This window comes from Tenebrio molitor, chromosome 2 (assembly GCF_963966145.1).
Source record: "Tenebrio molitor chromosome 2, icTenMoli1.1, whole genome shotgun sequence".
Taxonomy (NCBI): domain Eukaryota; kingdom Metazoa; phylum Arthropoda; class Insecta; order Coleoptera; family Tenebrionidae; genus Tenebrio; species Tenebrio molitor.
Genome location: NC_091047.1, coordinates 19,039,061 through 19,053,318, shown reverse-complemented (window position 1 = coordinate 19,053,318; position 14,258 = coordinate 19,039,061). Strand labels below are relative to the sequence as shown.

General features: G+C 36.0%; 1 protein-coding gene and 1 long non-coding RNA gene across 7 annotated transcripts in view; both read left to right on the top strand.

Annotated features, from left to right (window-relative positions):
- pxb overlaps positions 1-14,258 on the top strand; it is a 173,087-nt gene that overhangs the window by 135,494 nt on the left and 23,335 nt on the right. The window lies entirely within an intron of this gene.
- On the top strand, positions 625-9,279 carry LOC138122996 (uncharacterized). Its single transcript, XR_011156680.1, has 2 exons — positions 625-8,501; positions 8,913-9,279. It is a non-coding gene; the product is annotated as an uncharacterized lncRNA (long non-coding RNA).

The window sequence follows — 14,258 nt, the reverse complement described above, 5'->3', positions numbered from 1 at the left end:
ACTCCACTGTGCAGTTCAAAGTTGTATTAATTATTTTTAATTGTACTTTCCTGATTCCGACGACGATTTTTCCAGAATAAAGAAATCTCGGTGACTGTTCCAATGGGATGTATTGGACATACAATCAAATTCTTAAATATCCGAGCCCCACGTGTGGCAAACATAAATAAACATCTTTCTTGCATCATGGTCGGCTGTGAAATTTGCCTCCCACAGTACCTACATAGCGTAACTGTACTATACTGAAGGTAAATTGATGTTTGCCTAAAAACCAGGGGCTAATGCGATTTAAAGTTAAAAAATTATAACAGATTATTAAAATCAAATCACATCTCAACAAATTTTGCCTGGTTCAGGTGACCATTAAAAAATTGACTGGTAATTGTTCACTTTAACTACTTCTGGAATTTTCGCGTTTTTTCTGGCTAGACAGCTTCAGGGCGTCCTCCTAGATCGTGTCCCACCATTCAAACCTTGTGCAAATGCCTTTTTTTTCTCTCTTGTTGTGTTTCAAGGTCGCGCCAAGTCTTAGTATGTATAACTAAAGGGTAAGGAAAATTTTCATTTGGACAAGGTTTGACTAGTGGGTATAACTAAAGGGTAAGGAAAATTTTCATTTGCACAAGGTTTGACTAGTGGGAAACGATGTAGGAGGACGTCCTGAGGCTGTCTAGCCAGAAAAAACGCGAAAATTCCAGAAGTAGTTAAAATGAACAATTACCAAACCTAATGTAAATTTGGTTTTGCCCATTTGTTAATTAATTGTTTACTTTACAGTACTTATCAAATAATTTTTTAAATTTTCATTGAATTTTGACCATAATTCTAACATTTCTAACCCCTCGTAAGAAGTATTCACATACAAAAAATTGTAAAAATGTGTTAATTTTATTCTGACAATTCCCGTTTTTTTTTGCAACCAACTGTGGGTACATCAAACTAGTTAGTTAAAGCTAACAACCTCACCAATGTTTAGCAATTTCCTTCAACGTCTGCGAGTCAAATGAGCCACCGATATTTATTTAGTGTTTGGTTTATTGCCATTGCAGTTTAGACGATCCAAGTCGACCACATAAAATCTGAAGGAGCATCCATATTTCAGCTTTTTCCGTTCATTCCTTGGTGCTGTAAGTTATATAAATGGCGCACTGCGACGTATAAATATCTGTTGATATACGTACTAGCTGCTATCAAGCACATTTTACATATGAATTGCAAACTAGCAACTCCTTTTCTTTGATAGATGCGTTGCTCGGATCTAGACTCTTGCTGTTTGTAGTGGTGTTAAAAATGCACCAAGCCAATACATCCGTACAGGTAGATTTAGGTAAGCTGAAAGAGAAGCGATTAATTGCAAAATGGTGTGCCCCCAGGCAGGACGCAAATTAATTCGTCTGTTCCACCCAAAATTGCAAGCCGAGCACAAGTTTATTAATAATAACAGAACGACATGTGCCTTTCCAGACGTTTAATAGTAAACGTTAGCAGGGGCAATAAAATATCACCAAACACAAATAACGAGACGGTATTTTAGTATAAATAGGACAGATTACCGCTTTATTACGTTTGTTTTAACTGTAGCAGCAACGGCAGCAGGTACGCTTACTGATTCATCTCGTTGCAGTTTGTTTAATTGAAGTGATAATACCTGGAATTAGTAATTCACGTCGGTCATAACGAACCGTTGCATTTTGCTCTTTTATAAAGCACAACAATGCACGCGAATAAACAAAATTATCAAAAGGTGAAATTTCGTGAAGCGTTTGATAATTTCCAGTCGTATAGAGTCCCCATACAGCGCCATCAAATATGATGTTTTAAATCGTAAAATTTACATGTGAAATGTAAGCATGACCCCCACGGGAAATACACTGACCATTAAATATTAACACTTCATTGTAAATGCACTATGTAACTAACAATGAAACGCAAATGCACTGTCATCAAATTTGTTCTTGACAATAAAGTGTAATAATTGTGGCGCGACGAATAATGTATCAATCACGCCAACGTACCCCAACCATCTAATGATCCGAATAAATATTCAATTAGAAGGATGTAAAGTGAAATATCGTGTCCTGTGATGCGATTGTTTATAATAAATTACCGCCGTGGTTAGCAATTCAAGATATTGATTTGAATGTGGTCGAATAGGCGGTAACAATGCAAATATTGTTGCACCAGAGTCGACTCGGTTTGCAATAATTCACTAGTTAGTGCAATAGGTACTAGCTGAATAAAATATGATCATCACGAACCAAAATACATTTTTTTCTATTGATTTATTTATGCGCTTTTATAGAAATTATTTTGCAGTACTTTTTAATAATTAACCAAATCACAAAGTAAGTATGTACAAAATCAATCATAAGCAAACTAAATATTTTCGAGGAATGAATTGGTTGCACAGTTCTGTAGTAACTCAATTGCTTCAATCATTTGATTAATTAAACTAAACGAGAAATTTATTTGCAATCACACTTTCGTTTAAATAATTGCAGCAATTACAAGCTCTATCAAGTACTATTTTTTTTGTAAATGTTTCCAAACATATTGTTAATTAAAATAACGCATTTGTAGCCGAATTGTTAAATTATTGGTTTGGAAAATTGAAACTTGAAATAACAACAAATTTATAATTTCCTCTGGTTCATTGGTCTAGTTGGCATAAAAGAATTAATTTTTTATTTTAATTATTAATGCCATGCAACAAATTCGATTATTTGTTATTACAAGACAACCGAACAGCATGCGTTTGGGTGCAACGTATGTTTCTTTGTAAGTTTGTACACCTCTGTAGCCTTAAATTCTGAATTGATTTTGACGGAACTTTCACTGTTGGATAGCTCATTTATTCACGAGTGACAGGATATACCTACAAATTGGGGCACGCTACTGAGACCAAAAAACATGCAAGGACGAGCGTGAGCGATGCACTATTGCAACAAAAAGATATTGAACTTCCATCTTTTTGTATTTGCCATTTGATGAGATAATTTCGTAAAAAATACAAAATACATCATTATTTCAAAAAGGATATTTATGAGGTGGCCGAAATTCATTTCGCGCTATAAAAGATTTATTTGGAGCAACATATCCAAGTAGACTTTCCCCTTGGCACTCTAAAAACAATTTATCCCCGCTTAAGAGAGGAAAGTGAAGGAGATAATGGTATTAGCAGCGGTAAATGAAAATCCTAGAATTTAAGACGTAGATTTGGGTGGTGAGAATGTAAGAAGAATTTTGGAAAAAAATGGTTACCGATCGAACAAGCGAAGAAAAATTCTTGAAATATTTCATGACGTGGAGTTTTATGAAACTAATGAAAATGACGAAAATATGTATTGTTTTTATCAACGGGTGAACATCTCCATTACATGGTCGGCATAACCTTCTACGGCCACCTTCTATGACCATGATTTGGTAAAATCAGGTTGCACCAAGATGCTCACAATATCGTTTTAATGTAAGAATATCTCAGCAATAGGTGTCCAAATCGCATATTAGGAAACCATCTCATCTTGTAGCCACTTAGATCTCCAGATTTATCATTTCCATCTAGTTTTAAGGGTATTTATGTTAAAACCAAAATTTATCGTTTCCGGGAAGGTAGGGCTTGATCTTAAAAAATCACGCTTCAAAATTGACAATTATGACGTTCAAATTATTATTAGCCTTCATGCATTCAAATAATCGAACGAGTAGCTCAGCATTTGTTCTTTGGTTTCAGTATTTACAATTCCTTTGAATTTTGAAAAATATTCTTGAAGCTTCTCAAATTCCTGTTCGCATTCCGAATCTCTTTTACCTAAACAATTAATTATCAAGCATAACCTCACACGTCACTTTGACATTAGCAAGATTCAATTTGAATATACTCAGCTGGTAATGTCATGGATTCTTTACAATTTTTCATTTCATAAATTATTAGATTCGTTATCCAATTTTCTAAATCATTGATGTTCAGTATTCAAAAATAGCTTACATTTTCCACCAAATTGATTTATCTATCTATTTATATATGACAAGTCGAAGACATTAATACTCATAACGATCTCTTTTGTTGTTCTATGTTAATATTCCTCGTTTGTGGACAGCAATAAAATTTTATTGAGCTGGAATATTTAAACCTAGTATATTTTGGTCTGCGTCAGCCAACAATAACAAGTTTTTGGACAAAATAAATAAACAAGTGGTACTTTTAGTTTGGTTCTGGCCAAAATTTATGGAGTTCAATATTTTTTTGATGCGTTCAAAGATACAAACAAGTTTGTTGTAAAAACTAATAAATAATGACCGTCTATAATAATGTGCAATTAGATTTTTTGATAACTTCACAATAATGAAGCCATTATCTTGGTTCCTCGAAGCGTTGGAACACCTGTATAATGGACATTGACAACTAATGCGCGTTTTTAGACCTTCCATGACCCATACCGAAGAACAAAAGTGTTAATACTCCTCCAAGATATTACGTACATCCTATTATTTCACTTCTCAAACATCATTCATCACCACGTTAATTACCATTCCTGACTTGGCAATTTAACAAAAACAGGATCATATAAAACTGTCTACCCATTGTTGTTCCCAATTTGTGTTCGAACGGAGCGAATTAAACCAGTTTTTACCAAAATCGAAACGTGATCAAACCGAACTCAATCGTGATGTTTCAAGTTTCTAATCCGTCGATAATATTCCAGTGGACTTAATGTCTCAATTAACACGACTATCAGAATATAAATTCATTGTTTATTCGCCGCAACATCATAGCCACTCCTGGTTTTTATTTAATATTCAATTTATTATTTACAAAAGACTAGTGCCGTTCGAGTTTCATTTCCAACTCTCAAACCGGAAATTAGATACTTCTTTACTCGTCCAAGTGAAAAAGCCCGAAGGAGTAGCTATCACTTTTATCTTTTTAATTAAAAAGAGCCATTTTAATTTCATATACCCCACAAAAATATTGCTCGGACCTGGAAAATTAATTGTGAGCTTTTGACGATTATCGGAATTGACACGGAGGGGAAGTCAACTATTTGGTAGTTTATAACACTTTTTCTGCATACTATTACTGGTCAATGATCCGTTTTTATCTCAAGTTCGCATTGTGCAAACTAGACGAAGTGTATCTAGATAAGTCGGATTGGTTTTTTCTTCGAGTTAATATAGTTTATCGTTCAGGTTTTAATTGTTATTAATTCATCGCTCCCGGGGACGGCTGTAGATAGGAAGGATGACAGTAATTAAATTATCGATAGACGTAGGTAAGACCGGTTTTGAGTAATGACAATGATACAAGTTAAGAGGGCGAGTAATGGAGCTGGTGCGCATGCTGTAATTATCGTGGGGCATTTTACGACGAGTAAATATTGTCGTCAAAATTTCATGTATTCGGATTAATTGTTAAATTTTGTATAATTTATCGACAATATTTTATGTGCTTAAGTTAATGTTTAGAATTTATATTTTTTATATCGTCAACATTTTTATGAACTTGAGTTAATGCGTGGGATTTTATTTTAACCCCGACGAAGTCAAGAGCATGCAGCTGGGGTGATGAACTATCGAACCCCAGCTGGGTCGTAAATGTCATAATTATCACACTTCTGCATTTAAAACTGTTTAGTTTTAGTTTTTGGGGGCATTCTGTAACACACCGTCGAATAATAAAGAGCTGATTTTGATGTTTAACGTTTTCTTTCGTTTAAAATATAATTAATTCCCTATATCAGAAGTGGGATCGTTCGAGTGTTGTGCGAAAAACTGTTGTGGTTGTGATTGTGATAAAGAAAAATACATCGCAATGTTTGAGGCTCGCGCCTTTCAATGCGACTTCAGATTCTTCGACTACGTCAGAGTTTTGGATGAATTCTGGGGACGAAATTCGCGGACAAACTGCTACCACGCGAAGCCATACCCGTGGACACGAGAGCATCCGACTGTCCATATTTAATCCAGAAGAGGAAAATGCCAGGGACTGGATCACCGACAATGAAAGAGCGAAAAAGATGTACGGCTGGGACGAGTACGAGACAATACACCGGGTGTCGCCCTATCTTGTTGGAGAGGCCTTGGAATGGTTCAAAAGGTGGAAGATTTCGGACAGGAAATGGTCGAATTTTATTATCGAACTATGTTGTTCTTTTTGAGGCGAATCGACTTTGGAATAAGGTTTGAAATGGAATCTGAATGTACAGTAAGTCCAGTACTTTTCCCTCGTATCTCGTATGATTGTGTTGTGTAGCCCGATTTTGTCGGTACTTTGCTACACTTTCTTTTGGGCTACCTGTCGTCGAATGTGTAATAATACTAAAGGTCGTCCTTAATCATTTTATTTACAATTAAAAAGTACAACGTTCGTGACTAGTTTTCAGAAGACGATAAGACGAACTGTTTCGACCACCGTGGTGGCGATGGCGTCCTCTTAAATATGCCCTAAACTACCTGCTAAAAGGAGGGTGTTTGGCTAGCAGTACTACATCATAACAATAGGTATGCCAGATGCCAGGACGAAATTGGCTCATTTTAACCCGTTAAATAAAAATATAACCGAGTTGGAACTTGTAAATGCTAATTGACGGGGTATTGAATGCAATAAAACACGAGATGGGGTGACACAGGCTCAAAAATAATCAGTGTCAGACCTTATTTTACTTTTTGTGAATTTGATTATTTCGGGAAAACTTCTGTCGGCGCACGTGTTTATCGAAACAAACGCGTCAGCACCCCATGATCGGTTCACGTCGAGAAAACAGCAAAAATGTTATTTTAATTGTGGTCTTCGCGGACATTTGAGACATGTACTCGGCAAAGGCCGAACACTGTAGTCGCAGAAACGAAAAATCTGTAAAGTTCTTGTGCTCCGGGAGGTCTCCGGACTGTTTGACTGTCATCATTCGCGGAGTACCGGTTGATGTTCTTATCTTATTGATACCGGAACTGATCTGTCACTTGTCGGCGGTGCGGTTGTGCGAAGGTTGCAGCTGCAACCCCGGAGTTGTTTTGTACCCGCAAAAACCATTAATTATTCAATTAGTTCGGAGGTAAAAATTACGGAAAAGATTACGTTCTGTAGTAATTTCCGGAAGTCGAAGTGGATTTTTATATTATTCCTAAAATGACGGATCGACCCTTGTTAACATGTACCGACATTTGGGCTAAGGAGTTAATTTCATTTCATTGTAAGCCTAATAAAGAAGTTAGATTATTTCAAAACAAATTACCCGGTATAATGAATTTAGGCAAATACAAGGAACCGCAATTGAATAAAAGCAACAATAATAATGAGCAGTATTTACCTGAAAACGCACCGAAATCGCTAAAAGATTCAATTTTTGAGATTCAGTCACTTTTTACCACCAGTACCGCTTGTTCGACTGTCACATTGGGTGAATTTAAAATTTGTTTGACGACTAATGTTCTCGTTAGGTCAGGTGTTACCGTATTTCGAACGCAAGAAGGCAAAGTCTCGTGGAATTATTGATGATTTATCTCAAAGGGGAATAGTTTGACACTCTTGCTCACCGTACGCAAGTCCGATTTTATTAATAAAAAAAAAAGGGAATGGTTCTTCCAGAATGTGCGTAGATTATCGCGCATTAAATCGATTACAGTAAAGGATCAGTTTTACCTAATGCCTCAAATTGAGAATCAAATCGATTGATTGCAAGGCAACAAGTTGTTTAGCTCTTTACACATGACAAGTGGGTTCCATCAAATCCCGATTAAAAAAAAGACTGAATTAAAAAAAAAAAAGAAAACCTATTTATTACTACTCAGGGAACTCAGATGAAATCTTTAAAAATGCCTTTTGGGTTAACTAATGCTCCACCCGTTTACCAAAGGGGAAAATTTGATTTAAAACTATTTCTTTGTTCCGAACGACCAAGAGGTTGATCACCGATAAATGCTTTTTGTTAATCTGCTAAACGATTGTTATAGGAATTTAGAATTAACCTTCACCTCGTTGCACCACATGAACATCGCGCGAATGAGCAAGTGGAGTACTACATGTCCACCATTGCAGACGTGCTGCGAGTAGAGTGCAGAGATGGTCCATGTACCTGGTCCGAGGGACTCTGGAAGATCCAGCTTGTCTCAAACACGACGATGCCGAAATCCAGGGGGTCTGCACCACTGCAGCGGTTGTTTGGTCGAAAACGTTCCAACAATTGAGCGTTGAATGGTTTGGCAGTAAAAGAAACACCACCCAACAGGAGGATCATGCGCGAAGGAGTAGCAAAATCACTAGTCAGGAATGCTGCAAGACAAGAAAAGGGCGCTAAGCTGGCCCTATCTTCGTGGTTGCAGACCTAGTGGCTCTGAAGAGAGTGGTCAACAGGCGACACAAGTTGGCACTCCGTTGTAAAGGCCCTTATGAAGTTGTTAGGAGTAAAGTCGCCTGGGAGGTACCTTTTGAACCGGATCTCACCCTTGTTGAGGTGTACCTCAGCCGCGACGGAGCACCTTAAAAGGTGGTTGAAGAAGAGGATACGGTATTTATTATTACTGATGTTCGGATGATGTCACATTGGCACTCAGATGTCAAAGTCGGCACACCAAAAGATGTTGATTGATGTCACGTTGGTACTCAGATATCAAAGTTGGCACACGAAAAGATGTTGTTTGATGTCACGTTGATACTCAGATATCAAAGTTGGCACACGAAAAGATGTTATTTGATGTCACATTGGTACGCAGATATCAAAGTTGGCACACCGAAAATTGTTTTTTTTATTGCTTTGTTTGAATGTCACATTGGTAGTTCGATATCAAGGTCGGCATAATGAGTGATTGTTACATTATTGGATATTACGTTGGTTTCATAGAAATCAAAGTAGAAATAAAAGAAAGTCTGACATGACACTGGTAGTAAATGTGTGTTGCTCATTGTATTGTAATTACAGGTACCGATCAATTGTGAAGGAACTCGAGGGCGAGCTCCATGCAGGATTGGCCGTGTCGTCAAAATTTCATGTATTCGGATTAATTGTTAAATTTTGTATAATTTATCGACAATATTTTATGTGCTTAAGTTAATGTTTAGAATTTATATTTTTTATATCGTCAACATTTTTATGAACTTGAGTTAATGCGTGGGATTTTATTTTAACCCCGACGAAGTCAAGAGCATGCAGCTGGGGTGATGAACTATCGAACCCCAGCTGGGTCGTAAATGTCATAATTATCACACTTCTGCATTTAAAACTGTTTAGTTTTAGTTTTTGGGGGCATTCTGTAACACACCGTCGAATAATAAAGAGCTGATTTTGATGTTTAACGTTTTCTTTCGTTTAAAATATAATTAATTCCCTATAATATCATCGTCCACGTTTCCAAACGACTGATTTACAGCAATATAGTCTTGTAATCTCCGTCGAATCATGATATCTTTTATGAAGCTAAAGGCTAATCGTAGTACCTGAAGCACGCACAGCGCGTTTCATAATAAAGAGCTTACAAAATATGTTAATAACCCCGAATAAAAAGTTTACCTGAGGTGATTGAGTGAGCAGACCGCTCTCTCTACCTTCTTCGAGTCGAACCCCACAGTGGAAGTAATCAAGAGCCCATGATAGAAAATGAGACGTGCTGTGCTAACCGAGACTCGAACAGTTTTTATTTCTTCGGCCACGGTTCGATTATAAAGATGTTACATTTTTTCCAGCGATGAGTCTTGAGCCCCATGCCTTTCCACTAATTACAGCGAGTCGCGCCATGTTGTGTTTACGTTGCAATTAATGCAAATTCGTGAGCAACAAGTAGTCGAGGTGTTATGCGATCGCTCTGTAAATAACAGTTGACACCAAGATCGAAAAGCGAAGCCTTACTTTGGGAGTATTGTGTTGCACGTGGGAACTCGATACTTTCAATGCGTGAACGTCACAAACAACCCACAAAACCTGGAATACAGATTAGTGAGTGTTTGCACCTGAGACAGGTAAAAGTGCAGGGAATGCACCAGTTTGCACAATGATGTCTTGGCGACATGTTGAAACAATGTTTTGTCGCGACCGGAAGTTCGTTTAATTTTGAGCGACACTTCCTCTAAATTTTCAAACAATTATTACTAATCTTTGATCTGGTCTAGGGACTACTGACGGACGAAATGTATTTCACGGATAATTTAAGCCAGAATGTGACTATCGCAGTGGGAAAATGATGACAACCGTAATTATAACATTTATTAAGCAAAGTGTTTTTTCATTCGGGTCGGTATTTTTCATAAAAATAGCGAGAGGGGAGACATTGAAAAAGTATAAGGAATTTCAATTAAAATTCCATCTGGTTGAAGAATTTAAAATAACACTGATACCGCACTTCTATTTTCGACTGTAATGCGTATTTTTCCGAAGATTATCAGGTCATTTGTGTAATTATCTCCCTCAAACAAATGGAACACATTTTTTTCTGTTGACTGGCGGCGGTATCTACTGCTGAGCACGATTGTTGTGAAAATGTCTCACTAGTAGCTGAAGGAAGTGTATTTTTAAACGTAAATATTTAACTTTAACAAACTGTACGCTAAATAGCGTCACTAACTAACCCAACAGAAATAAAAATAATTTAAATACATATATGAGTAATCGACCGTGGATTATAAACTCTGGTAAATGGACCTTGTGGTAATTTATAGCACGTTGAAATGAGAGAAGAAACATAGTTTTGAACCGTCTGACACTCTGGCATCCTCTTTTATTATTTTTTAAACTCTGGATTCGTTACAATAATTTACTAATTACCAAAACCTGCTCGTTTGATTTATTATCAGTGTTAGCGTCAGCACATTGTAATCAAATGAACTTGCAAATATGTAATTATGTATTGTAACGGTTAAATTATGTATCTAGAATCTTTAACTCGACCAAATCCAAAGTGATACTTCTTTCGAAAAATGGACACAAATGATTCGAAATTGGCTTTGGATCTATGTCGCATGTCAGTGTTGGCAGAAAGTTTTTTCGATTTTACCTATCAGATGTCACATCTTTATTCGACATTGTTGAATTGTTAAACCACTAAGCTTAACTTATCAATTAACACAAAAAAAAAAACTTTCATGATAGAGAATGATAAGAATTATCATGGTGAACCTTGCAAATTTAAACGACATCTTCCAATATTGTCTATCATGCAAAATGCTCTTTACAAAAGGCACTTGCTTACAGTGTAGCTCTATTTAGGGAAATTACTGGTTATAGTTATTCCTTCATTCGTAAAGTCGAATGCATTACTATCAGTCCACTAGTTAAGGATGAACAGGAGTAACATTGAAAAATGCTGAAAATTGCTGAAAATTGGTACAATAGTCCTTCACCCATGCTAAAGTACCTACTGTGCCAAATTTAAAAAAAATTGGTCGAGAAATTTTCAAGTTATGACCTTTTAATGTTTCTGGATATTTTACACGCGTTCTTATGAGAAATTGATCGATGATCGTATATAAATTGATAAAAAACAAGTTTCAAAATGGCTAATTTTTCTTAAATTTTTCAATCATAAAGTATCGATATCCTGGAATTTTTACAAAAAAAGTTGGTCGAGGATTTTCCATGTATGTAATCGCTAATTATATGTGGAAAAACACGGTTTTCTCAAGGGTTATGGCAGATTACTACTACTAATCACGGAGATATGTCAATAATTCATATTAGGGCAATGTCAAGAAATATTAAATAATGATTTTTTTTTTTGTTATTTACACCAAAGCTTGTTTGACAGGATACTAAATTTTTGAGAAAATTTACTAGTAAATGAGAGAGGACCAATGAACGATCAGGATCTGACAAAGACAGACTATGATCCTGATCGTTCATTGGTCCTGTCGAGGGTCTCTCTCATTTTCTAACAAATTTACTACGAAATTTAGCATCGTGTCAAACAAGCTTAAGATATGTATATTAATTTTTGTTTTGTTTTCCTGAATAACCGACATCGAATGTTCATTAAAAATTTGTTTAGAAATACAGGGTGAGCAACAATAACTGTTTCAGTTGGCAATAACAAATTTTACATGAAATTTTCAAGACTGAATTGTCTTTATTTCAGTTTTGTTTTATTGACATTATTGACATCTGGCATGCATTTAAAATTTAAACGTCTTGGTTTGTAATATGTATTTTATTAATACAATGGTTTTCTCGTTGGAACATGACATAAAAGTCACCAGAATTTATTGCCAACTCAATCAATAATTGTTGCTCACACGGTATATATTCTTGACTAAGGAGATTGTTTATCATAAAACATAATTTTTTATTATTAAATATTAATTATTTTTAATAACAACTTTAGTTGTAACAAGGAACAATTTCCGGATTTGAAATAACATTGAGTTAACCCAAGTGTACAACTTCGAAGCATTGATTATTTTGTATAAAGCCAACAATTAATTGAAAAAAATAAATCAATAAGTAAGTAATTGTAACAAATTTGACACACCACAATTAATCGCCAAGTAAAGACAGCTCTACGATTCTTCTTCCCTCAAGAAAAGGTTTCGGCAAAAGAAACCTCTCTTTATCGGGGATGATTGGAGCTACGCCGTACGTTTTCAGAAGTTTTGTTTTCCATAAGCTCCCCATATTTTTTTTTGTTGATCACATTGTATTGTACTATGTACTATGTATTATATTCACGCAAGAAAATGTATTTACAACTATCTCGCTCTTTCTCCCTCCATTTGGATTTTGTCTTTACTACTGATAGTGATAAGTGATAAGGTAGTGTTATATTTCCTATGTCACTCTCAGATAAATTACCTTTCCACCAGTACAGTCTCGTCCAAATCGGTTTAGTATTTAAAGACACAGAGGTGCACTAATATACAAAGAAACATACGTTAGGTACACCCAAACCCATTACTTCTCCTTCTTCAGTAGCTGAGTGAAAAACACCAATTTTATTTTTACTCACTGTTCCTGCTATGTATTTTATTTTATGTACAGCTACCTTTCCATCCTTTTCTCATCTTCGAGGTTATATTTATTTATATTACTGAGTAACATCAATAGTCAGCCTTGAACAATAACACTTTTAATATTTAGTTGCCTCCAATCACTCTACAGAAAACTTCGTTTTCAAATGACACTTTTTTCGCAGTATAACGTGCTCGGTGCAGATGAAAAATGTCGAACGTTATCTAGAAAATTGCAGTTGTCATGTTCAGTGTTGCACTTTTACGATTGGACCGAATCGCGCTAAGTAAAACGGAGTAATTTAATTGCAGCCGTAAATCAAAACTTTATTACGGAATTATTATTTTGAAGTAAAACGTAACTGTGGTATACAAAATTTATTAAGCCGCATTCGGCGAACCCAAGGGTTGAACCGTTTTAATTGCAACTATGATATAAATTTTACGAGTCGGAACGACTCATCATCATCTGGAGTTGCGTACGTTTCGGCAATTTAATAACTCGGATTAGTTATCAATTAGTTTGAGGGAGAACCGTCTGCGGACACCTGCAAAAAGTGTCGCTTTGAACAAATATTTAAGAGCCGAGAAAGTATTTCGGCGTCTTTGTGATGTGCAGTCATTGTGCCTTTTTCGGTTTTTATTTGTTTTCAGGAAGGGTTCTTTCGGTGAGATTCTTTCCTCTAATGTTTGATCTCCTCTGTTTGTTATTGCCGCGGCTAGAATTTAAGAGATTCTTTTTCCATTCTACACATTGCTCGCCTTTTTTATCTATATTCTATAAGGTTTTGTACCGCGAAACGCGACACACCGAATACCTTGGATTTCGTTTATTTACATACACCACGAAAATACTATAAATAACATTATTTCATGCATCAAAGAATTATAGGGCGCAAAGAACTGAAACAGGGAGTCCAAACCACATGCCCGCGCTTATTTATTTACATTTACTCCGAAGAGGTAAACATACACAGACTGCACGAGTGGAATCAGTAGGACGAAAAACATGATGCGGTTTTACAAGAACATCGAAGGAATTGCACCAAACAAAATAACCAGAATTTAGAAAACAACTTCTCGTCATTTTATTGCCAATAAAATTGTTTTTGGGCTGCGCTTAACTTTCCGTAGTAGCCAGCCAATAAAAACGACGGAACATCACAGAATTTTAACTGTGGCATTTCAGATAAAACGTTTAAAGTCATTGTTTATTTCAATATACGACCACTAAAAGAAGCGCCGTAAAATGTACTCGACAAGAAAGCAGAAAATGTATTTTTTTCTCCGGAAACATTCGAGGGCGAGCAACAGGGCCGCAAGACTCAAAGCCACA